Source organism: Aquarana catesbeiana, linkage group LG04 (genome assembly GCF_042186555.1).
Source record: "Aquarana catesbeiana isolate 2022-GZ linkage group LG04, ASM4218655v1, whole genome shotgun sequence".
NCBI lineage: Eukaryota > Metazoa > Chordata > Amphibia > Anura > Ranidae > Aquarana > Aquarana catesbeiana.
Genome location: NC_133327.1, coordinates 204,845,141 through 204,871,606, shown reverse-complemented (window position 1 = coordinate 204,871,606; position 26,466 = coordinate 204,845,141).

Here is a 26,466-nt window from a genome sequence, read left to right as displayed (position 1 = left end):
GAAGGGCAATTTCTAAACTGCGACTGTGCCTTCATTTTTAATATTTCAGAGACATACTATACATCAAAATCTAGGTCTGGGTCTTGTGATTCTCACAATATAAAGATCTTCGCTGTAGGATGTATAGTTTTTAAAATACGGCCATTTGTTTAGAGGTCATTTCAGGAAATTTTAGCCATTAATCAGAGTGTACTGTTAGTGTTTGTTTTGTTGCCATGGTTACCAAAGCTTCTGTTATACACAGGGGGGAAGGTGGCTGGAGCATCTCAGCTGATTACAGAGCCCGGGGGAGGGGACAGACACACCATGTACTGATTTATAATAGAGGAATATGATGGGGCAGTTTTGATGGGGTAATTCTGATGGGGCAGTTTTGATGAAGCAGTATTTGGGAAGCATAAACAGGGCATGAGCGTTGCTAGGAAACAGTGGTTGTAAACACAAGATGCTGAGACACTCCAAATGCATGTGACTTCATCTGCTAGACTTGATAATGCTTGTAGACTCCTCCCACAGTTTTCACACTACAGAGACAAATAATATACCGAAACGAGCGGATTGTTCCCGATTGGTGTGTTATTACTTTGTGGAATGTTTTGCCGAATGGTCCACGAAATGACGTTTTTGCGGCGAAATTGGTCCCATAGGAATGAATGGCGAAATGTTCAAAACTAGAGTGGGAAGTGACAAAAGCTGACAACCCCATGATCAGCCAAAACATTATGACCACCCCATGATCAGCCAAAACATTATGACCGCCCCATGTAAAAAAAAAAATATTTTTGAAAAAAAAAATTATTTTTGAAAAAAGTAAAAAAATAATTTTTGAAAAAAAAAAAATCATTTTTGAAAAAAAAAATATTTTTGAAAAAAAAAAATTATTTTTGAAAAAAAAATATTTTTGAAAAAAAAATTACTTTTAAAAAAAAAATTATTTTTGAAAAAAAAATATATTTGAAAAAAAAAAATTATTTTTGAAAAAAAAATTACTTTAAAAAAAATAATAATTTCGAAAAAAAAAAATATTTTTGAAAAAAAAAAATCATTTTTGAAAAAAAAAAAAAATATTTTTGAAAAAAAAAATAATTTTTGAAAAAAAAAATATTATTTTTGAAAAAAAAAAATATTTTTGAAAAAAAAATTTCTTTTAAAAAAAAAATTATTTTTGAAAAAAAAATATATTTGAAAAAAAAAATAATTTTGAAAAAAAAAAATTATTTTTGAAAAAAAAATTACTTTAAAAAAAATAATAATTTCGAAAAAAAAATTATTTTTGAAATAAAAAAATTCATTTTTGAAAAAAAAAATTACCTTTGAAAAAAAAAATTACTTTTGAAAAAAAAAATCATTTTTGATTAAAAAAAATTCATTTTTGAAAAAAAAAATTACTTTTGAAAAAAATGTTCAGCTCTTTCAGCGAATGATGGAACTTTTTTACTACTATTTATACTTTTTAAAATATTAAGCTTTTTAACACTTTTCACAGTTACTCAAGCCACTCCACCCCACCCAGTTACTCCGCCCACTCCAGTTGTAGAGGCAAGAACACTTTCACAGTTTCCCCAGAAATTGTACCTTTTCTAGTTTTTATTGTTATCTCAGGGAATGTAAATATCCCCTATGATAACAATAGGTAGTGACAGTTACTCTTTTTTGAAAAAATTGGGGTCTATTAGACCCTAGATCTCTCCTCTGCCCTCAAAGCATCTGACCACACCAAGATCGGTGTGATAAAATGCTTTCCCAATTTCCCAATGGCGCTGTTTACATCTGGTGAAATCTAAGTCATGAAATGCTCGTAGCTTCCGGTTTCTTAGACCATAGAGATGTTTGGAGCCATTCTGGTCTCTGATCAGCTCTATGGTCAGCTGGCCGAATCACCGGCTGCATTCTCAGGTTCCCTGTTGGGACAGGAGAGCCAGAGAAAAACATGGAAGACGGTGGGGGGGGGGCATTCCCTCCCACTGCTTGTAAAAGCAGTCTAGAGGCTAATTAGCTGCTAGGATTGCTTTTACATGAAAGCCGACCGCTGGCTGAAAATAATGATACCAAGATGATACCTAAACCTGCAGGCATCATTCTGGTATAACCACTCAAAGTCCAGCAACATACCAGTACGTTGCTGGTCCTTGTTGGGCATATATTGTAAACTTTTTTTCATGCAGCCTGTGGGCTAAACGAAAAATAGATATTGATCGGTGGGTATGCCCACCATTAGAATACCTCCCTTCATCCACCCACTTCTAATGATGGGCATAAATGCACCGTATATATATATGCCAAAGCATGGGGGCATCCTCCCGCAAAAGTTAGGAGCAAATCGCTCCTCCGTCCATTGCTGCCCCCACGCTTCGGCATATATGCTGAAGTATGTAACTGTGGTGGTGAAATCACCTCAGACAGCACTGGAGTCACGGCTTTATGTATCGTGGGAGCAAACGCTGTTGCTGTCAAGATAGATAAATCCGCCCTGCAACTGAATGGCGTACCTGCTAAGCAAATGATGGTTAACAAAAAAACAAAGTAACATTACAGTATAACAGTAATACTTAATACCATACCTGCAAAGCAAATACAAAAAAAAACATAGTAAAAAATAAAACATTTAACGTAACCTGTGCCTATCTAAAATATATATATGCCAAAGCATGGGGGCATCCTCCCGCAAAAGGCAGGAGCAAATTGCTCCTCCACCCACTGCTGCCCCCACGCTTCGGCATATATGCTGAAGTATGTAACTGTGGTGGTGAAATCACCTCCGACAGCGCTGGAGTCACGGCTTTATGTATCGTGGGAGCAAAGGCTGTTGCTGTCAAGATAAATAAATCCGCTCTGCAGCTGAATGGCGTACCTGAAAACAAAAAAAAGTGGTTAACAATAAAAAAACAAAGTATAAAAAAATTGCATACCTATAAAGCAAACATGATAAAAACATAACAATAAAACATTGCAGTATAGAATGCAGAACAATAGATAGAGAGCAATAAAACAACAACTATTTTTGTTTTTTTTATTTTATATTGTTTTTGTATTTTTATTTTATTTTTTTTTTTTTTTTTACACTTTTTTTAGTAACTTTAACTTTTTTAACTGGTACCAGGTTTGGGTCTCTCAAAATGCGATGGCATCTTGGGAGACCCTGTGAAAGTGTGTCCTAGTCTGTGCAGTGCTGTACCCTATGCTAATACTCAACTAGTGTATGGTAGCATTCAAAACATTCACCAATGCATAGACCAGGATTGTCAGGACAGGAGGGACAACAATACTGGGTGTCACACCTAAATCCGCGCTTGCTGCAGACACATCTTTTTTGGGGGGCTCGTTGGGTAGGGGTACTCTGGAGGACATAAGGAAAATGCCCCTCATGCAGCCGGCTTACTGCATTTGGTTGGGGAAGGTGGGGTGGAGAACCGTCTGGAAACAGAAGGGCTCTGACGATCTCTTCCTGGAATTTAAGGAAGGATCCAGTCCGTCCTGAAGCTCTGTATAGCACATGAGCATTCAGCAAAGCCAATTGAAATAAATAAACAGTCACTTTTTTGTACCAGCGTCTGGCCTTACGGACAACTAGGTACGGCGCCAACAACTGGTCGTTGAGGTCCACCCCTCCCATATTTTGGTTATATTCGTGGACACAGACAGGTTTCTCCACAACACCAGTCGCCGTAGTAATTTGGGTCGTCGTGTCTGCATGAAGGGAGGTAAGAACGAAAACATTCTTATTGTCCCGCCACTTCATAGCGAGCAAATTATTACACTGCAAGCAGGCTCTCTCCCCCAGCCTAAGACGGGAATCTACAAGCCGCTGGGGAAAGCCCCGGCGATTAGGTCACACGGTACCACATGCTCCAATCTGTTGATCAAACAAGTGACTAAAAAGTGGCACGCTCGTGTAATAATTGTCCACGTACAAGTGGTACCCGTTTCCAAAAAAGGGTGACACCAAGTCCCACACTATCTTGCCAGCGCTTCCTATGTAATCAGGGCAGTTTGTCGGCTCTACGTGACTATCTTTGCCCTCGTAAACCATAAATCTACATGTATAGCCTGTGGCCCTGTCACAGAGCTTATACATCTTGACCCCGTATCTGGCACGCTTGCTGGGAAGGTACTGTTTGAATGACAAGCGGCCAGAAAATTTAATCAGGGACTCATCAACGCAGACAACTTGATGGGGGGTAAACAAGTCTGCAAAACGTTGGTTGAAGTGGTTTATGAGGGGCCGAATTTTGTAGAGCCGATCGTATCCAGGGTCTCCACGAAGACGACAGAGTTCATTGTCGTTGAAGTGCATGAACCGCAAAATCTGCTCGTATCGTGCCCTGGTCATGGAGGCAGAGAACACGGGCATATGGTGAATTGGGTCAGTGGACCAATATGACCGCAACTCACTCTTTTTAGTTATGCCCATGAGGAGGGAAAGGCCCAGAAAGGTCTTAAATTTGGAAACCGTAATTGGTCTCCAATCTCTGGCAAGGGAGGACTGGGGAATAGTGGCGATGTGTTGACCAGCGTACAAATTGCTTTGGTCCACAATAGATCTATAGAGATCTTCGGTGAAAAACAGCGAATAAAAATCCAGTGGCGTAAAGTCAACTGTTTCCACCTGAATTCCGGGTTGGCCAGTGAAAGGGGGAAGTACGGGTGCTGCAGAAGTGGGGTAGTTCCCAATTCGGATTGGCGAATGCAGCAGGAAGGGCACTATGGGCACGACGGGCCTGTGTTCGTCTTCTTGGTGGCAGCGGGACACTACTTGTGCTTGCCACCTCGCCAGCTTGAACTGCACTTATGGGACTCGCCACGTCACCAAGTGTTACTGGATGTACAACCAGGGTGTACTAGGCCACTGGTGCTTGCCAGTTCACCAGAAGGAATAGCGGCACTAGTACTTCTCTGCTCCATACGAGAGCCCTGCGGTTCTTGCACTTCAAGGACAGAAGAAGAAGTTCGGGGTCTGGTACGCCTGACCTTAGCAGGGACCACAACTCCGTCGTCAGAGCTATCTGTCATGGAGCCGCTGTCCTCTACAGGATCGTATTCTGAGCCTGAACTTAACAGATGAGTGACTTCCTCTTCACTATCTGACATGCTCAGAAACGTGTAGGCCTCTTCACTAGTGTACCTTCGATTTGCCATTTTGGGCTCTAAATTTAAGGGTACACTAGTGAGACTCACAGGCAAAAAATCTCCTGACTGTTAGTGACTGATTCAAAACGCTACCAAAAAACTGTTAGCGATCGCAGGGATCAGGCCTGACTCTGCGAACGCTGCAGTTATGTGTGCTTAGTGTTTTGTAAGTGTCAGTGATCGATCGATACTGCACTTGGGTGGGCTGGGCCGAGGAGCAAAACGCAGGTGCTAGCAGGTATCTGGGCTGATCCCGCTAACACTGCGTTTATGGGAACCCTAAACTGCTGGGGAGTATAGATCTGATCGGATCAGATATCGATCCGTTCAGATACTATAGCACTAAGGGAGGTGTATGCTGCGTGCGTGGGTTTTAGCGGTACTGGCGCTAACCTGACGCTGCCTGGGGCGACGCAGACCTTATCTGATCCTAAAAACTTAAACTTATATCACCGCCGGGCAATTAGGGGGTTAAACGGCGGGTGCCCTAAAACTATAATAAACTATAGTAAACTATAAAAAAAACTATAAAAAACTATTAGAAACAAACTAACTAACCAGCGTCACCCGTAACACTTATACGGTGATCGCTGGTGAAAGGGTTAACTAGGGGGCAATCAAGGGGTTAAAAACCTTTAGTAGGTAGTATATGGGGGTCCCTGTCACTATAAAACACTGACAGCGAACCTATATACTTACCTCCCTAACTAGCATCACCTGTGTCACTAATACAGCGATCAGAAAAACGATCGCTTAGCGACACTGGCGACGGGGGGGTGATCAAGGGGTTAACTTTTATTAGGGGGGGTTAGGTGGGTACCCTGGACCTAAAGGGGGTACCCCAGACCTAAAGGGGGCTAACCTAACTGCCCTAACACTTATAACTGTCACAAACTGACACCAATGCAAAAAAATAAAAAAACTGCTATTGGTGTCAGTGTGACAGGGGGTACAGGAGGCTGATCGGGGGGTGATGGGGGGTGACAAGTGTGCCTGGTGTGTTCTACTGACAGTGTAGTGTTGGTGCACTTACTTGGATGTCTTCTCTCCTCGGCGCCGGATCGAAAAGACCAGCTCGAGGAGGGATGACATCACTTCCTGTGCCTCTGTTTACATTACAGAGACACGGGAAGGATTTTCATTCGCCAGTAGCGATCGGGAGGGGGTGGCCAACAATGGATGGCCTCCCCCTCACCTCTCAGATCTGCAGTTGTGCCATACTCTATCCATTTTCGGATGATGGATTGAACAGTGCTCCATGAGATGTTCAAAGCTTGGGATATTTTTTTTATAACCTAACCCTGCTTTAAACTGGTATGAATATTAATTGAGTGGGGTCCCCCCCAATATCCATACCAGACCCTTCAGGTCTGGTATGGATTTTAAGGGGAACTCTGAGCCCATTTTTTTTTTTTTAAATGGCATAGGGGTCCCCCCAAAATCCATACCAGAGCCTTATCCAAGCACACAACCTGGCAGGCTGCAGGAAAGGGGGGCGTGAGAGCGCCCCCCTCCTGTCTTCTACCATGCCCTCAACATGGGGAGGGTGTTTTGGAGTCCCCTGCAAAACACCTTGTCTCCATGTTGATGGGGCAAGGGCCTCATCCCCATAACCATTGCCCTCTGGTTGTGGGGGTCTGTGGGTGGGGGGCTTATCGAAATCTGGAAGCCCCCTTTAACAAGGGGACCTCCAGATCCCAGCCCCCACCTGGATGGGTATCGGGTACATTGTACCCCTACACATTCACAAAAAAATTGTCAAAAAGGGAAAAATTACAGTAGATAATTTGGGACAAGTCCTTTATTAACCACTCGTGACCAATCACGGCTGATCACGATGTAAATAGAAAGAGCCGGTGATCAGCTTTTTCCTCACTCGCGTCTGACAGACGCGAGTAGAGGAGAGCCGATCGGCTGCTTTCCTGACAGGGGGTCTGTGCTGATTGTTTATCAGCACAGTCCCCCCTCGGATCCTACCCAGGACCACCAGGGAAGCTGCCCAGGACCACCAGGGAAGCCATCCACACTGGACCACCAGGTATGCCCCTAGACCCCCAGGGAAATGCCACTATGTGCCCAGGCAGCTGCCAATCTGTGCCCAGGCAGCTGTCAATCTGTGCCCACTCCAGTGCCTACCACTGCCACCAGGGATGCCCATCAGTGCCTCATATCAGTGCCGCGTATCAGTGCCCAGCAGTGCCATGTATCAGTGCCCAGCAGTGCCGCCTATCAGTGCCCATCAGTGCCGCCTATCAGTGCCACCCTACCAGTGTCCAGCAGTGCCCAGCAGTGTTGCCTATCAGTGCCCATCAGTGCCAACCAGTGCCACCCATAAGTGCCCATCAGTGCCGCCTATCAATGCCCATCAGTGCTGCATATCAGTGCCACCCATCAATGCCGCCTACCAGTGCCCAGTGCCCATCGTCAGTGCCGTCAGTGCCCACTCAGTGCCGCCGTATCAGTGCCTGTCAGTGCCGTCTTATCAGTGCCCATCAGTGAAAGAGAAAACTTATTTACATTTTTTTTAACAGAAACAAAAGCAAAACTTATTTTTTTCAAAATTTTTGGTCTTTTTTAATTTGTTTAGCAAAAAATAAAAACTGCAGAGGTGATCAAATACCACCAAAAGAAAGCTCTATTTGTGGGAACAAAATGATAAAAATTTAGTTTGGGTACAGTGTTGTATGACCGCGCAATTGTCATTCAAACTGCGACAACACTGAAAGCTGAAAATTGGTCTGGGCAGGAAGGTGTCTAAGTGCCCTGTATTGAAGTGGTTAAAGAAAAAAAAAAAAAAAAAAGGTGTCCCTCAATGTCCATTCATTTTTGAACACAGCATCCGATGGACCGAGAAAAAAAAAGGAAAAAAAAACGCCTCCGTGGGAGGCTCCCGCTGACTGCAGGCTTTCTGCATTGACAGCTGTTATATAGCTGAGGGGGAGGGGCCACTCAGTGATGTAAATGGGTGACTCCACCCCTTCTCACATCATGTGACGTCACTTAATGTCAGAGGGAGTGGAGTCACCCGTTTATGACACTGGGTAGCTCCACCCTCAGCTAAATAACAGTTGTCAGTGCAGAAAGCCTGCAGTCAGTGGGAGCCTCCCATGGAGGCGGAGTTTTTCCAGTTTTTTCCTTTTTTCTCGGTCCTTCAGACGCTGTGGTCGAAGATGAATGGACATCGCAGGACACTTTTTTGTCCCAAACTGTCTCTTGTCATTTTCACTATTATTGACACTTTCTTTTGGTGAATGAATAGGGGTACAATGTCCCCGATACCCATTCACATGGGGGGGATCTGGGGGTCCCCTTGTTAAAGGGGGCTTCAAGATTCCGATAAGCCCTCTGCCTGCAGACCCCCACAACCACCGGGCAAGGGTTGTGGGGATGAGGCCCTTGTCCCCATCAACATGGGGACAAGATGCTTTAGGGGAACCCCAAAGCACACTGCCTATGTTGAAGGGAAGTGGCCTGGTACAGTTCAGGAGGGGGGCACTCTCTCGTTCCCCCTTTTACTGTGGCCTCCCAGGTTGTGTGCTCGGATAAGGGTCTGGTATGGATTTTGGTGGGGGACCCCACGCCATTTTTTTTTATTTGGCACGGGGTTCCCCTTAAAATCTATACCACACCTGAAGGGCCTGGTATGGATTTTGGGGGGGCCCCACATAATTTTCTTTTAAATTTTGGTGCGGGATTCCCCTTAATATTCATACCAGACCCAAAGGGCCTGGTAATGGACTGGGGGGACCTATGTCTTTTTTTCAATGATTTTTATGTATATTGCCGAGACCCAATAATACATTATAGCCGCAAGCAGTTTTAAATTAAATTTTTTCCTTTAGAAATGTCATACTGCTGCGGTACTGTTCTAAAGTTAAGTTACTAAGTTACAGGAATATGAAGGACACCCCTAGGCACCATTTTTATGGAATATTTAATTTGTATTGTTTCACTTTAAGCATTATTAAAATCACTGCTCATGAAAAAACGCCCTTTTTTTAAAACTTTTTTTTGATTGATACATGTCCCCTGGGGTAGGACCCAGTTCTCCATACACTTTTTATGGCAATAACTTGCATAGAAGCCTTTTAACCACCTGACATCCGGCCGTAGCTGAATGATGGCTACAGCGCGGATGTCAATTCCCGGGAGGCCGTCATATGACAGCCTCCCCTTTCCTCGTTCCCCGTGTGCGCAACGGAGAGACCTAACGGTGGAGGAGTTGAAGGTTTTTTTAGGGCTCACTTCTAATATGGGACTCACAAAAAAAACACTTTGCTGTCCTATTGGTCAACCCACCCCCTCCACCACATGCCAGTATTCTCCAAGGTAATGTCCAGAAACAGATACCTCATGATATTGAGGTTTCTTCATTTCAATGACAATACCCAGTGCCCTCCCCGAAATGACCCTAACTATGACAGACTTTTCAAAATTTGGCCACTTTTAAATTATTTTTCTGCACTATTCCCCCTGCTGTTTACCCCGGACCAAAACATATGTGTGGATGAGTCCCTTATTAAGTTTAGTGGCAGGCTTAAAATAAAACAATATATTCCCAGTAAAAGGGCCCGCTATGGGGTGAAGGTATACAAATTATGTGACCTAGTCACAGGTTACTTGTATGCCTACCAAAGTGTACGAAGGGAAGGACACCCAGCTGCAACCCCCTTATTGCCCAGACTACTTGGGATCAAGCGGGAAAATTGTTTGGGGCCTCACATACCCCCTACTGGAGAAAGGCTACCACCTGTATGTAGACAACTTCTACACATCTCTGCTCCTGTTCCACAACCTTCACCGGAAGAAGACGCCTGCATGTGGTACCGTAAAAAAGAACCGGAAGGGCTTTCCTCAAAGTCTGTTCAATAAGAAATTGAGAAAAGGAGAAACTGCAAGTCTACGAAACAACGAGATTTTGGCAGTGAAGTGGAGAGACAAAAGAGATGTGTACATGTTGTCTTCAATCCACGATGATACCTTCATGGAAATCCCCAGAAGAAATGGCCCCATACAGAAACCTAAATGCATCTATGATTATAATTTGTTTATGGGGGGAGTCGACTTGAATGACCAGATGCTGGAACTGTACCTTGCTACAAGACGGACATACCATTGGTATGAGAAAGTCGCAATTTATTTTTTTCATTTGGCCATCTACAATTTATATGTCATTTATCGTAACTCCACCCAAAACCCCAAATGCTTCCTTGGCTACCAGGAGGAAGTTTTCACTGCCCTTACATTCCCGAACGGCCCACCAGAAAATATCCGATCAGATGTTCTAAGTCGACTCTCCGAATGCCACTTTCCCGATAAAATCCCTCCCAAACCAACAGGCCAACGACGGCAAAAAAAATGTAAGGTGTGTACCAGAGCAGGATTCAGAAGAGACACATCTTTTTATTGTGCACAATGTCCTTCTGAACCAGGCCTCTGCGTAGGTGAATGTTTTCGTCGTTACCATACTTCACTAAATTATTAGTGAAGTATGGTAAACGTAAGCCTCCGTTCCTGCAATTTGCCCTCACACCCCTTTTGCCACTGCCTCCTCTGTAACTGACCCTGGCTTGTTATTTGACCATGCTTCTGCCTAACGATTCTGTACATACATCTGCCTGATCTGGAACTGACCTTGGACTGTTTGACCATGATATTTGCCTGCCTCTTGGACTGATCTTGTACCCCGATACTGGACTAGTGGGATTCAACACAAGGGTCTCACATATGTGAGAATTGTTTTTCTGGATGAAGAAAACAATTTTTTTTGTTTTCTCAATCCTAGATTAGGGTCTGGAGACTCAGAGGCTTCAAAGAGCTTTGGGTGGGAGAAGCCTCTACCCCTGTCCCCATTCTGTCCTGAAGGAGGCCCTACTTCTGCCTGTAGAACTTACTGCCATCATGCCTCTGCCTGTTGCACTGACCACACCGCATGGACCTGCCTACTACCAGGACCAATATTTTTGGCACTGCGGACAATATCTCTGCCTACACTGGCCCTGGACTTTATATGGACAGTAACCCTGCCTGCTGCCTGGACAATCGTGTTTGCCGCTGCTGACCAAGTCCCTGCCTGCTGCCTGGACCAGTGCTATCCTCCTGTGTACAACTGCGCTACTACAACCACAGGTAATCTTTTGTTTAAGCTTTGCTCAGCATAATGTATTTTGGGGTGTAATTCTTGGTATGTGCATGCTATGTGTCCCTGGAACACCTGATGGTGTTCCTTGCATGTTGGATCTCTGTATGTGGCCAGGCTGTGTAGAAGTCTCACACATGTGGTATCGCCATACTCAGGAGGAGTAGCAGAATGTATTTTGGGGTGTCATTTTTGCTATCCAAATGCTATGTGTTGGAAATATCTTATAAACGGACAACTTTTTTTTTTTTTTTTTTTTTTTTTTTTTTTTACACAAAGTGTTTTCATTTTTTTCCACATTTTCCAAAAGCTTCTGGAAAAAAATAAACCATACCAAAGACTCATTATGCCTCATAGATTATACGTTGGGGTGTTAGCTTTCCAAAATGGGGTCATTTTGTGGGTGCTTCCATTGTCCCGGTGCTCCAGGGCCTTCAAAAGTGTAATAGGTGGTTGAGAAATGTGATGTGTAATTTATGCTCCTAGAACACCTGATGGTGCTCCATGCATGTTGGGCCTCTGTATGTGGCCAGGCAGTGAAAAAGTCACACACATGTGGTATCGTAATACTCAGGAGGAGTAGCAGAATGTATTTTGGGGTGTCATTTGTGGTATACACATGCCATGTGAGAGAAATAAGCTATTACAATGACAATTTTGTGGGAAAAAAAAATCTCAATTTTGCAAAGAATTGTGGGGAAAAAATTACAACTTCAAATAACTCACCATGCCTCTAACTAAATACATTGAAATGTCTACTTTCCAAAAAGGGGTTATTTGGGGGGCATTTGTACTTTCCTGGCTTGTTAGGGTCTCAGGAAATGAGATAGGCCATCAGTACATCAGATGTGATAATTTTTTTATGATTTGCACCATAGTTGTAGACTCTAAAACTTTCACACAGACCAAATAATTTCCACAAATTTTTGGTTATTTTTACCAAAGATATGTAGCAGTACAAAATGTGGCCAAAATTTATGAAGAAAAATTACGAATTTGCAAAATTTTATCACAGAAATTAGGAAAAATGCGTTTTTTTTTCAAAATTTTCGGTCTTTTTTCATTTATAGCGCAAAAAATAAAAAACCCAGAGGTGATCAAATACCACCAAAATAAAGCTCTATTTGTATGAAAAAAAGGACAAAAAAATCATTTGGGTACAGTGTTGCATGACTGAGTAATTGTCATTCAAAGTGTAAGAGCACTGAAAGCTGAAAATTGGTCTGGATAGGAGGGGGGTTTAAGTGCCTAGTAAGCAAGTGGTTAAATGAGCACTTTTGAATTTTCATGTCAGTGTCCCACCCATAGACTTTAACGTCGTTCCGAGGCTTTCGAATTTGCCGTGGACGCCGCATATTGTTCGCTGTTTGGCAAATGGGCGAACACACGATGTTCGAGCTTATCCCAATTCAACACCTCAGCAACACAACAACAACTACTCCAGTACTTAGTAAACAATCTTACCAATAGCAATACAGCCAAAATACTAAAGTAAAAAAGTAAACATTTAAAAAAAAGCAATTAGAAATACTTTAAAGACATCCTGATGATTAACATCTGTCTATCTCCCCAAATGGTTAAACACTGCTTGATTACTCTCTCACTAAACACCTTGTGTCCCACCTAACTGTGATGGGGTCTTGCAGTTATGTTTCTTGATGATTCTGACCTCAGTCAACCTCACCATTGACTTCCCCCATCAGAGGCGGCTCCCTAAGTAGGCGGGGCAGATTGATCAGTGTATTCTGAAATCGGGGGGGAAGCCCACTGTCAGATTACAAGAGCACAGAAGGGGAGGCTTCCTCCATCTGCCTCATTTGTGTGGATGGGGGGAATCCATTCATTTTTCTTTCGCACACCAGCTGAACAAAAAAACAAAAAAACAAAAAACGTGCCTACTCTGCTTTAGACTCACAACACTGACACATGGGCATCTATTACTTCTAGTGACACAACACACAGACATTTTCCCTCACACTGATACATTTTTTCTACGTCACTTTTCAAAGTTTCACTGCAGGAAAAAATGTGTACTGCTATTAAACTGCGCATGTCGCTACAAACTGCACCCCAGCCTCTACTCCACCTAGGGAGGGGGATGCATTTTGACACCTTTACCCTGGGCACTGGATGGCCTTGTCTCGGCACCACATGGCATGGCGGGAGTTGTAGTTCTCCATATCACACATTAGACTTGGCCCACCGGTGCCTGCACTCTGCAGAGACTACACCTACCAGAACGGCACTCAAAGTGAACATGTCAGCTTCACTGTTTGTAGTAGGAACCAAGGAGTGTATAGAGTGATCATCTGTCTGCTCTACACCCTGTCTGTGGCAGGATCATCTGTGGCTATGACTCTAGTATTTGGTGCCTGTTTGCACAGACTAAGACAATCTGCTGTATCATAACCGCACAGTCTCTGGCCATCTTCTGCAGCATGTTTGCAGTCTGACCATCTTCTGTAGCATGTCTGCAGTCTCTGACCATCTCCTGTATCCTATCTGCAGTCTCTGACCATCTCCTGTATCATATCTGCAGTCTCTGACCATCTCCTGTATCACGTCTGCACAGTATGCGACCACCTCCTGTATCATGTCCGCACATTCTATGACCATCTCCTGTATCATATCTGCAGTCTCTGACCATCTCCTGCATCATATCTGCATATAAAAATAAACTCCAAAGAGTGGGATTATATGGGTGATTGAAAAAAGATACTGTATTCATTAAACATATTATTACAAATAGATTTGAATAAAATTCCAAATGGAACATACAAAAAATTGTAATAATGATGATATAACATTACATAAAGAAATTGGTGTAAACATGAAGTGGTTGTCCCCTTCTACTTGCAGTTCCTTCATCGGTGAATTGCGATGAGATAAAGTAGGTGGGGATATCCAATGTGTTTCAAACTATGCAGATATACGCAAATCTTCTTCAGGGAATAATACCACTTCTGCAAAAAACTGTTTCAATTGAAGAACAAATAAGTATTGTATATGACCATGTATGAAATGTATATGTATATTCATATATACACTTACAATATTTGAATTTTCTAGCAAGAGCACTCCTTCCGGTGATAAGAGAACCATGTATCAATACTCCTCACCAAACTGCAGGAACCCATCAGCAACCAGCTTCACATTACCCCCAAAGGGGAGATGAAAAAATGCACTATAGGAGGGAAAGGAAACAAGAAAAAAAAATGATGAAAAATCCCTTGGAAAATAACTAGTATCTATTCCATGCGAAATTGGGTCAACCTACATGAAGTTCCCCCAAAGGCTGGCCCAGTGAATACCTACATTCAAACTTTTTGGAATGAACTTACTTGTAAAAAACCTTTTCCAATCTTGCATTGAGAAATAGATTTATGCCGCATACACATGATTGGATTTTCCGATGGGAAATGTTGGATGTGAGCTTGTTGGCGGTAAGTTCGACCGTGTGTATGCTCCAGCGAACATTTGTTGTCGGACTTTTCGTCAACAAATGTTGGCTAGCAGGTTCTCAAATTTTCCGCCAACAAATGTTTGTTGTTGGACTTTCCGATCGTGTGTACACAAGTCCGTTTCACAAAAGTCCACGCATGCTCGGAATCAAGTACGATGTGGAAATGCTCGTTCTTGTAAAACTAGCGTTCTTAATAGAGACATTACGTACATCTTGTACGTCACTATGTTCCTAATTGTTGGCCAACATTTGTGTGACCGTGTGTATGCAAGACAAGTTGGAGCCAACACCCTTCGAACAAAAATCCATGGTTTTGTTCTCGGAAAGTCCGATCGTGTGTGCGGGCCATTAGTGTGCAGATGTCAGCTGTATTATATTGCAAGGTTCTGATGTACTGCTGGTCGTCCCGGGGTATATGGCATGGCTCCACATCAGTGGAATGTCCACACCCTGCACAGGTGAGGAAGGAATGGCACCGGTGTGAAAAATATATATAAATTCCTAATGTACTGCCTGGCAAAATGACGCAAATCGCATCCAAAGAAATGCCATTGCATCATCACTAGCCCTGTGTTGCCACATCAATCATATCCTGCCTCCATGATGACAACATCCGGAGACCAGGATGGCGGCCATGATGGAAATGATCAAGAAGAATCTTTATGCAAGCAGTGCACAAACATAGGAAAAAACAAAATAAAAAAACACCCTATTTCCAAGATCGCCAAAAAAGAAAAAAATAATTGAAAATCAAGGGTCTCTTGTACATCGAACACAGCAGTGCCCCCCCGCTATTACAAATTGTTTATGGCATGTAATTTGCCCAACTTAATTAAAGGTTCCCAATGAGGACAGTACGTACAAATATTTAAAGAAGTAATCCAAAGACGTACCATCTTGTTCTGAACTATCAAGCCAAAGATAGGGAATTCACATACAGGATGAGAGGAAGGAAATTCTGTCCAGAACCTAACTCAGCCCCTTCATACAAACCAGAATAATTGTTAATAAAAAAAAGAAGAAAAGAGAGAATAAAAAACAAAACCAAAAAATGATAAATACCAACGGATCCAAGCATAGAATGGAAAAAGGGACCCCTATAATCACATACCATTGGAATTAGTCAGTTTTCCCTGAACATAAACCCTCAAGAAAGGGTCTAAAACTTTCACATTCATTGAGGCCCGGTGGTGTGGTGGCATTAAGAAATCTGATCCAACACATCTCTCGCTGGAGCAGAATTTTATTCCAACCCCCCCATGGGCTAGAATGTGGACTCTATCGAGAACAGTGAAATTGACTTCGGGCATCCTATAGTTGTGTCCCTTGGCTATGTGTCGGCCAAGGGGCAAATATAAATTACCAATACTCATGCTATGCATATGCTTAATAACCCATTGACCTAGTTTTTGTTTGGTTTTCTCTACATAAAAGGACCTACACTGACACTGCATAAGATACACCACACCTTGCGTCTTGCAATTGGCAAAATGCTTCCTCCCAAAGCGATCACCATTGGGCAATGTGAAGTGTGTCCTCCTATCATATCTGCAGTCTCTGACAATCTCCTGTATCATGTCTTCACAGTCTCTGACCATCTCCTGTATCATGTCTGCATATTCTCTGACCATCTACTGTATCATGTCCGCACAATCTCTGACCATCTCCTATATCATGTCTGCAGTCTCTGGGGGGGAGCCTACAGAGAAGTCAAGAGCAGGAGCGCTGCCAGGACAGGGGTCACGTGAGGAGTCAGATGTGTGTAGACTGAAGAGGATAATATAGGATAAAACCAGAGCCGTCAAGCTGGAGCCCAGAGAGGAACATCTGATTGAGCCCTGCACAGTGCACCCATTTAGATCCATGTTGGAACTCTGCAGACCCTGATGTAAAGGGGAACTCTGATGTAAAGGAGAAAGGCGTGCCTGCTGATATAAGGTGATCTCTGGTCACCAGAGTCCCCCTTACATCAGAGTTTCATTTTACACCAGCCTGCAGAATTCCCTCTAACATCATGATCTGCAGCATTCCCGTTTACGTCAAAATTTCCCTTGCACTGTAAGGGGGAATCCTGCAGACTCTGATGTAAGGGGTAACTCTTTGCTGGGTTATATTAACCTGACCATCATGTAAATGAAGAAATATGGTTTTTGACTTTTGTTATAACTTAAACACATTGCTACTAGCATAGTAGCAGCTGCACAAATTGTATCTATATTTGTGTGCATGTAATAAAAAAAAAAATATATACATACACTATGTTTAATGATATTTGATTAAAGAATAATTGTTTAGAGGAAAATTTTAGAAACTGAATAGTTCATAGGATTTAAGGCTCTTAATATAGGCAATTTATACAGTTAATTTTTGATCGTTTGAATTAATTTTCCCATTATGGGCATGAATGGAGCTTCGTGTCTAATACCCTGTACACACGGTCGGATTTTCCGACGGAAAATGTGCAATCAGAGCGTGTTGTCGGAAATTCCGACCGTGTGGGCTCCATCAGACTTTTTCCATTGGATTTTGCGACACACAAAGTTTGAGAGCAGGCTATAAAATTTTCCGACAACAAAATCCGATCGCGTCAATTCTGACTGTGTGTGGCCAATTCCGACGCACAAAGTGCCACACATGCTCAGAAGAAATTCAGAGACGGAACAGCTCGGTCTGGTAAAATTAGCGTTAGGAATGGATAGAGCACTTTCGTCAGGCTGCAATGTTTCAAATAGTTTAATACAGCACACTCTCTTCTTTATAATGCTAGAAGAATTAAGTTGTTTTGGTGCTGATATTCACACAGACTTCTCACAAACTTCTTTCTTTATTATTTATCATATATAGACAGAATCGACCAGCGCAAACCTTGTAACCTAACTCTAAGCTGCTAAAGTACTGAGGGTAAATATATCAAATCCCACAAACAGAAATAAAGAAAAAAGCAGTACAGCGCAAAAGGAAGTCTAAACTAAAAGAATCATTAATTGTCCATAAAAACTAGTTCCGGATAAAATTCAGCAATTCCTCCAGTGAAAATCGTGACATGCAATAGCTTGTAGGGTGACTGTAGTGAAATGGACCTCCACCTTCGGTAGCACAAGCCGCTCACCTCAACAGATGGACCCCTGAATAAATCAGTCAGGTCAAATCAGCAGTTCCCTCATAGGGATAAAGACAGGAGCTGGTATATGCAGATCCCGGTCAAACTTCAACAACAGATACTCTTGCAGTCATGACATGTAAAAATATATAAAGGAGATCTAGTGCGCTCTGTAAATCACTCAAGATCTTTTATTCAAAAATAGATAAAAAACACACTCACAAACATCGCGAGACGAGCGGAGCGCGGGTGACGTCACGATCCAGACATGTGGGAGGTGCCGCACCTCCTCGGCACCTCCCACGTGTCTGGATCATGACGTCACCCGCGCTCCGCTCGTCTATTCGATGTGGATCATCCATCCTTACATGCTGTTGTCCTGTGCACTGGGGTACAGTGCAATGTTTGTGAGTGTGTTTTTTATCTATTTTTGAATAAAAGATCTTGAGTGATTTACAGAGCGCACTAGATCTCCTTTATATATTTTTACATGTCATGACTGCAAGAGTATCTGTTGTTGAAGTTTGACCGGGATCTGCATATACCATCTCCAATGATGTTATAAAAACAAAATGAAGAACATCATTGATGTTTTAGGGTGAGTTTGAAACACCTCCAAATCCCTTCCCTCTTTTGTGCTTTTTGTAATCTCAAAATTTCCCTTGTTTGACATATTCGAGAAAAGCCAAATTTTGAGGATGCACACAGTGTGTCAACATGTGCTATCTGCCATCACGGGAGATCAATGGACGCGTTTTGGGGGTGCAACCTCATTAATAATAAAGTAGCTGAGAGGAAGGGGTTGCACCACCAAAACATATCCCTTGATCGCCCGTGATGGCAGATAGCACATGTTGACATTCGGCAATTTGTGTGCATCTTCCAAATTTGGCTTTTCCATGGGTGACTTCACCCCATCTGAACGCAATATCAAACACAGTTTAGAAATACTCATGTCTGATATTGCCTTCAATTTCTACAAAAGTTTAACTTTGTAAGTTCCAGATTTGTGTATTTTTGTTGGTTTTAAACATGCTTGTTTGATCTAAAATGGACATTTCTACTTTTAGTAATGTGACCAAACAAATTGTGATACAACAAACATGTTGGTTTGTTTTAAAAAACCTTTGACAAATGCACATGTGATTGTGCTGGTTTTAAAAAGATTGATAATCAAGAATGTGTGGATTATTGTTTCAATGCTCCAAAAATTTTGTTGTGCTAAAATTGGTGTTTTCAGTGACAATGGGGGTTATTTCCTAAGGGCAAATCCACTTTGCACTACAAGTGCAGTTTCAGTGCAGTCTCAAGCACACTTGTAGTGCAAAGTGTCTTTGCCTTTAGTAAATAACACCCAACAGTGCTTTGTAATGTTACACAATCACGCCATTTTCAGGACTCCCCACATTTCTGTCAGGGTCAGCTAAAAGAAACACAAGCAGTAAATGTCACCAAAGATTTTAGAAGTTAAAATGATTTTTGTATTTAAAAAATGTTTCAGACATTGTCTGGCATATTGATGGCCCCCCTACCCGCAAAGTATTCTAGGTATCTAAGACGGACCTCGCGGGCACTCAGGGGGGGCAAGCCAGGATGGCCACTTTCAAGCGCCGTCTTGGTTGGTTCATTATGAATTCCGGCTTCAGGCCCAACTGAGTCAGCATAGTTGGTAGAATTTTGCCTTAAAAAGTTGTGTAGAACACAGCACGCCAGGATGATGTGATTGAGTTTATACTCCGCCATATGTATGGGTGTAAGAAATAGGCGTAACCAGCTTGCCATGATTCCAAACATGTTCTCCACCACTCTTCTGGCTCTGGTCAGCTGGTAATTAAAAACCCTCTGGTCCGGGGTGAGGGTCCTCATAGGGAATGACCGCATAAGATGGTCCCCCAGTGCAAATGCTTCATCTGCAATGAAGACGAATGGGAGTCCTTCCACATTGTCTTCTGGAGGTGGCAGGTCCAAGCTGCCATTCTGGAGATGCCTGTAGAACTCCGTCTGGGCGACTCCACCATCGGACATCCAGCCATTCTTCCCCACGTCCACGTACAGGAACTCATAAGTAGCCGACACCACTGCCAACATCACAATACTATTGAACCCCTTATAATTATAATAGTATGACCCCGAGTTGGGTGGTGGGATGATGTGGACATGTTTCCCATCAATTGCCCCTCCGCAGTTAGGAAGGTCCCACCGCTGGGCAAAGTGGGAGGCCACAGTCTGCCATTCCTGTGGGTTGGAAGGAAACTGTGGAGTCAAACAAGAAATATAAATTAATCATTTTGCACATAAACATGGAAAGCAGATTAGACACAAACATTCTTGGCCAACATCAGGATAACATTTATTTTGGGAGTATTTAAAGACCACGGTATAAGGTCCACCTATCAGATTCCTCCCCCCCATGGGCCATCTCTAACATTTTAGGGGGGGGGAGATGTTTTGGACAGGTAACCCTCTCCACTTCATTTAGAGATGAATGCCTAAATAATGTGTATTACTTTGGCCAGCCCCTCCTTACTTTACACTATTGGCAGCCCACTGGACAGGTAAGAAGCGTCATAATACAAAGAGATAAATACACACTGTACACATTTTAGCATTCTGCTATTACCTATCAAGATAATAATAGGACACAAAAACTTTAAACATTAACATTTAAAAGTATTCAGGCAGGCCCTTGCACTACATGCTTTGGGTAATTCATCCATAAATATGACCACAAAAGAGGTAGGTATAGTATATATGGGTTTTGAAAAGTCAACAGATACATGATTGGTATAAGCTGACTTAGCAGTTGGGGGGAGGGAGGGTTCCAAATGATTTGGGGACACAAAAAAAAAAAAAAGCCTCTGGCACTCTGCCGGAATTTAAAGCACAAATCCCAATTTACCACATTTTAGGGGGTGTTTGGGGTACAGCACTACTATGGAGCTGACAAAATACATTGTTAAGTGACTACATGAGGTGAATATAGGGCCAGGAGAGCATGCTGGGGAGGTAAGTGAAGGCAAATATGCATGAAGGACAAAAAAAACAAATAAAAAACCAGCATGCATGAGGACAAAGGGGACATTCACAGCATATTACAATCATGGTAATTAGGGAATAAGGAAAGAAATACAATACATTAGCAAACATTAAATACAATAAAATGTGATGTTAAAGGATAAAAATCATACCTTAATATACTCCTTCTGCAGGACCTGGATGATGGCAGAACAGGTCTCCGGGATAATGATCCCCAGAGCCTTGGGGGAGATGTCTGTCGAGAACTTCAAGTCCTGCAGGCTTCTCCCCGTCACCAAGTACCGCAGGTTGGCGACTAGCCTCTGCTCCGGAGTGATGGCTTGCCTCATGCAGGTATCCTGCCTGCTGATATAAGGGGTCAGTAAAGCCAACAAACGGTGAAATACAGGGTCTGTCATCTGGAGAAAGTTCCTGAAATCATCAGGATTATTCTCACGGATCAAAGGCATATGACAGAACTGGTCACGCTGGAGCAACCAATTCTTGGTCCATGAACTCCTCCCCACCCTGTTCATGGACTGGACTTGTATCAAGGTAAGGACCCCAACAGCAAGCCCCCGCACAGCACGAACTCTACGAGGATTACGTATATGCAACATGGCTAGAAAACGGTCAGTTGCCCAGAACACAGTAACAGAACGCACTGAAGAACAGCAAGGCCTGTGAAAAGCGTCCTGAAAAACAGTAACGAACCAACAAGAACACAGTGACAGAGTCACGCATAACTCGCTGCACGCACTGAAGACCAAATACAAACCCACAAGCACAAACTGAACAGCAGAAAACGATCTGAAAGCCACGAGTCGGAAAAAGCACGAATCGTCTCTCAAACTTTTACTAACACGAAATTAGCAAAAGGAGCCCAAAGGGTGCCGTGCTCGGTTTGGACCTGGCCTTTTCTAGTCTCATCATACGTGGTGTACGTGACCGCGTTCTTGGCGACCGGAAATTCCGACAACTTTGTGCGACTGTGTGTATGCAAGACAAGTTTGAGCCAACATCTGTTGGAAAAAATCCATGGATTTTGTTGTCGGAATGTCCGATCAATGTCCGATCGTGTGTACAGGGCATAAGATTTGCCTAAGGCCTCACAAAGCCTAGAGCCACCTCTGCCCCCCATGTCTCTGTCTTATTCTACAGCATTGTCTTATTCTTATTGTTTGATGTACTTTCTTTTGTTAAATGAATACCCCCTCAAATGTTGTACTATCTAATGCTTTTTTGATGTAAAGATAAGTCCTTGGTTATTTGTGGATCTGTTTAAAATTGATCATATATGCTATGTACAACATTGTACCTTTGATTTACTTACTATGTAATTACTTTTTTTTTTCAATAAAAAAATAAATAAAAAGACTTTAAAGAAACTAAAACTAGTTTAAACTTATTGTATCCAGCTACTGCTGCTCACTTTTGCACTTTTTGCACTTTTGTCCTGCTGCACTTCTGTATTGCTGCGCTTCGAAAGAGCAAACTCTGCATTTGTTTTTGTTTTTTTTAAAAGGACTTAGTGAAAAACCGTGTTTGTGTTTTTTTTTTTCTACATTTTACATTTTTCATGCATGAGTAGGAGTATTATGCACCATATACTCATTCACATAGGGGGTGGTATCTAGGTGGCCCCTTATTGTTTATGGGGAATTCTTGGGGAAGAGGCCCTTATTCTCATCAACTTGGGGACAAGATGCTTTGCCAGGAAGACCCCCATAGCAATGCTCCTCCCTATGTTGAGGACATCTGGTCTAGTATGGTTCAAGAATAGGAGCTGCATGCTCATTTCTCCCCTTTCCAGGTCAGCCAGGCTGCATATTAGGAATTAAGGATTTGCTGTTAATTTTTAATTTTTCTAAGCTTCAGCGATGACCGAGATTACATTTTTTCATCCAGCGATGCCTTTTAATATAAAAAGTAATCCTAGCTATATATAGCTGCTGGATTACTTTTACATGCAATGGAAGGGGCCATCGAGGAGCCCAGTAAGGATGATACCAGCGACATCCGGTTCCTTGGACACTGGGAGAGAAACTGATGTTATTCCTCCCACTGTGTGATGTAATAAACTGGAAGCAACAAGAATGTTGTCACTTCCAGTTTCATTATTTTGTTTACCTGGCTGTTTCCTGCCAATCTGTGTCTGATCAGCTGCATTGGAGGCCAGGGGAGAGATCTGGGGTCTAATAGACCCCAGATCGTTTGACAAAGAGGACCTGTCACAGCCCATGCTATCACAAGATGTTATTCCTCCCTTGTGATAGCAATAAAGTTGATAAAAAATTCAAATGTGTGTGCCGGTCCCACTCACATATGTAAATGGCAATATGTTCCTGGATTTTAGAATATTCATACCATATGTGAGGTACAGTCTCTTGATGTTCACAACCCCTAAAGCAAAAGTGTTAGGGCTGGGCTAAGCCCTTCCTTCTCTGAGCTGGCCGCTCAGCTGTCAGCTAATTGCCAGCTCCCATCTCTCTCCACAGTTACCAGCTGTTGATGATCCTGCTCATCAGTCCTGCCTACTTAAGCCGTCCAGTCCAGAGGAGCTCTGCCTTCGCCTTGGTCACATCACAAGAAACTATCTCCTGCATGCCTGTTTAAAGACTGGCTTTTCTGACATCCCTTCTGGCTCCAGATCCTGCTTGCTGTTCCACTACTTTAATCCCTGACTTCTACTTGGCTGACTATCCGTTCCAGTTACTGAACTTTGGCTATGTTTTGACTAAGTTTGTTCTTTTTACTTTTATTATTAAACAAGTGTGATTTAACTGTACTTCTGTCTCGGTCTGATTTCATGGTTTCTGACACAAAGGAGCAGTTATTTTCTAGACATGAATTTAAGGGGCTAAGTGGAGACCACAGTGAGAAATACCCCTATCCAGACCGTGCTGTTCCTCCTGATGCTCCCCTGTTGTGGCCTTTGTTTGCTCCGCCTCCTCAGCTCCTGAGCTGGATGCACTACATGGCCGCCATCTTGATATCCAGCGTTTGGCGATTTAGCTCAGCCCTTCGGTAAGTATGAGGTCTCTGCTTCAAACCTCACTTGCCAATTATTCCGCCTGCCCCCATTTATCAACAACATACATCTATTGATCTTATTACTTACATTGCAGATACAACATTCATGCATCCACCCCTGAAGAAGCGGGCAGGGTCTTGCGAAATGCGTAGGGCTTTATTGATGCTTGTTTTATGCCAGTACATGCTGGGTATTATTGATATCTGCATTATGTTTACATAATTTCCTGTCCATATGTATGTACATTTTTATTTTCTTATTGTGTATGTGTATTTACTGACCCAGCAACTTTCAAGTTTTATTGTTGCTCATTGATGTATAACATTTGTAATAAATCTATATATATTTATTTTCATATGTGTTCATTGGCTGGTGTACATTGGCTATTATGCCAGGTAAGTCACAATCATCGTTGTTGCCACTCCATTACATAACATTTTGAATGAATAGATTGATTTTGCCTCATTGCTCCCTGTCAACATTGGTTAAACCTCTCTCACCTCATCTAAAGTCCCAGGGCTACTTCTCTTGTTTTTTTGTGCACTTTTAGGGATGGAGGTGTCAGTGGGGTCACACCAGGCCTTAATCTCCTTTTTAAAAAAAGTTTAAAAGAGGCAAGAAGCAGCTAAAAGTGACCGCTGACTTAAAATCAAAATGATAAAAAAGGAAGACAAAGGGAGCAAATGGGCTGAATGCCCAAATGGCTAGCCATTAGAATTTAAGTACAGTTTTCTTAGTGATCTTAAACTCTCTCTGCAGTTTTTCAGCTTTCTTAAGCTTTCCCTACAACAGCTGCCAACTCACCAGGGAGGAGTCTGCTAATGGCGCTGATTGCGAAGGCGCCGTAAGACGCCGGATGCCTGGCTCCACGAGCCCTCTCCGATGCAGCAGATTGAGCTGAGTAGCTTGTCAGCCTGAACACCGGCCATCGCTGACCCCCCCCCCCAGGATACCGGACACCCCACCAGGAACGAGGTGAGAAGTTTCCTCATTATAAGTACGGGGACGGGACCATGAGAAGCGGATCACAGGAGGGAGTGTGAGATTTGCCAGAGCGGCCCCTCCTCCCCCCCCTCTCCTTTGTGTAGAGATGCTCGGATCAGCTGGTAGCAGTGGAGGAGAAGGTAAGGGAGAGCGCAGCAGCGGGGGACGGAGTGGAGAGACACGGGGAGCGAAGGAGGCTCTTGGCTGTGGGTTTCTGCGCTGTCCACCTGTGTGTGACCCCCCTCCCCGCGCTGCCGAGCGGAACATATACAGCGGAGTTCCCGGGAAGAGGAGAGAGCGAGAGCGAGAGCGAGAGAGAGAGAGAGAGAGCGAGAGCGAGAGCGAGAAAACTGACGTTAGAAGACACCGATCCCTGCTCCCCTTCCAGATAAGTACTGTGCTTTACACATATGGAAATATTTATACTCTCTATTTGCCAGGACAAAAGCCTAAAGTAATACATGTCTATTGGAGGAGAGGAAGACTGACACGGGAGCTCACCCTCTTGTGCCACTGCCAAAGAATATTTTTCCTTTTTTTTTTTTTTTTTTTTGTTGTTTTTTCCCTGTTGAAACAAAAAACAGTATATCTTTCATGCTCTGATAAGATGTTTCAATGAATAATATATAAATATCTAACATACATTAATCAGTTTTTAGAAGGGGAGGAAGAGGAAAAGGCGAGAAAAAGGCAGAGATAACACACATAAAGAAAAAGTATTAATATAAGCCTGTAATGGAAGGAGGTATAGACTCTGTCCCCTTCATGGGTTAATTAACCTGACCTAATTGTCTGATAAATTTCTGCACCCCGTGCAGCGACAACTGAAACAGAAGTCTTCTTTCCTGGAAGGTTGTTTTGAGACCCATACTTATTATTGAAACAGACTACTGCTAGAACCCAGATAAGCAATATAATTCCAACTAGAAAATGTGGACACATAAATCTGTACGTATGAGAGGTAAAAACCTGATCTAAAATACTTAATCCCTAACGTGGTGGACAATACTACAAAAGATAGCCTAAAGAAGAACAAATAAATAAAGAACTGAGTCAATTTCGGGGGAAAACAATATTAAAAACCTGTGATATATACCTAAAAACATCTAGAAACAGCATATTTTATTCTCTTATATAAGACGGTGCTTTTTTTTTTTTTTCTTTTTTTTTTTTCTCTTCTTCACTCTTCCCCTCCCTTAGTTCCTCTTTCCTCATGAGGGGCAAAAGTGGTAGGGGTGGAGGAGCGATGGCAAAATCCCCGCGGCTCAGTATTAGTCCCACATCAGGTCCAATGAGTAGATATGTAAGTCAAGTAGGGGAGGAAGATGGGGCTGCTATTGCAGTGGGAAAACAACAAAGTAAACAGGGGAGACAACTGGAATCCAAGGAAAAGAAGGAAAAAAAAAAGAGCCAGGACAAAACAAATATGGATAACAGCTCAATTCCAGAAATCAGATTAGAACAAGAAGAACAAGAAGTTGAAACACAGAATCCCCCTGGCACAGCAGGCGATCAGACAAAGGCTCAGTTACCAACAATGATAGACATGGAAAGAATGTTTGCAGCCCTGGAAAACTCATTAAAATTAGAAATGACAAAAATGC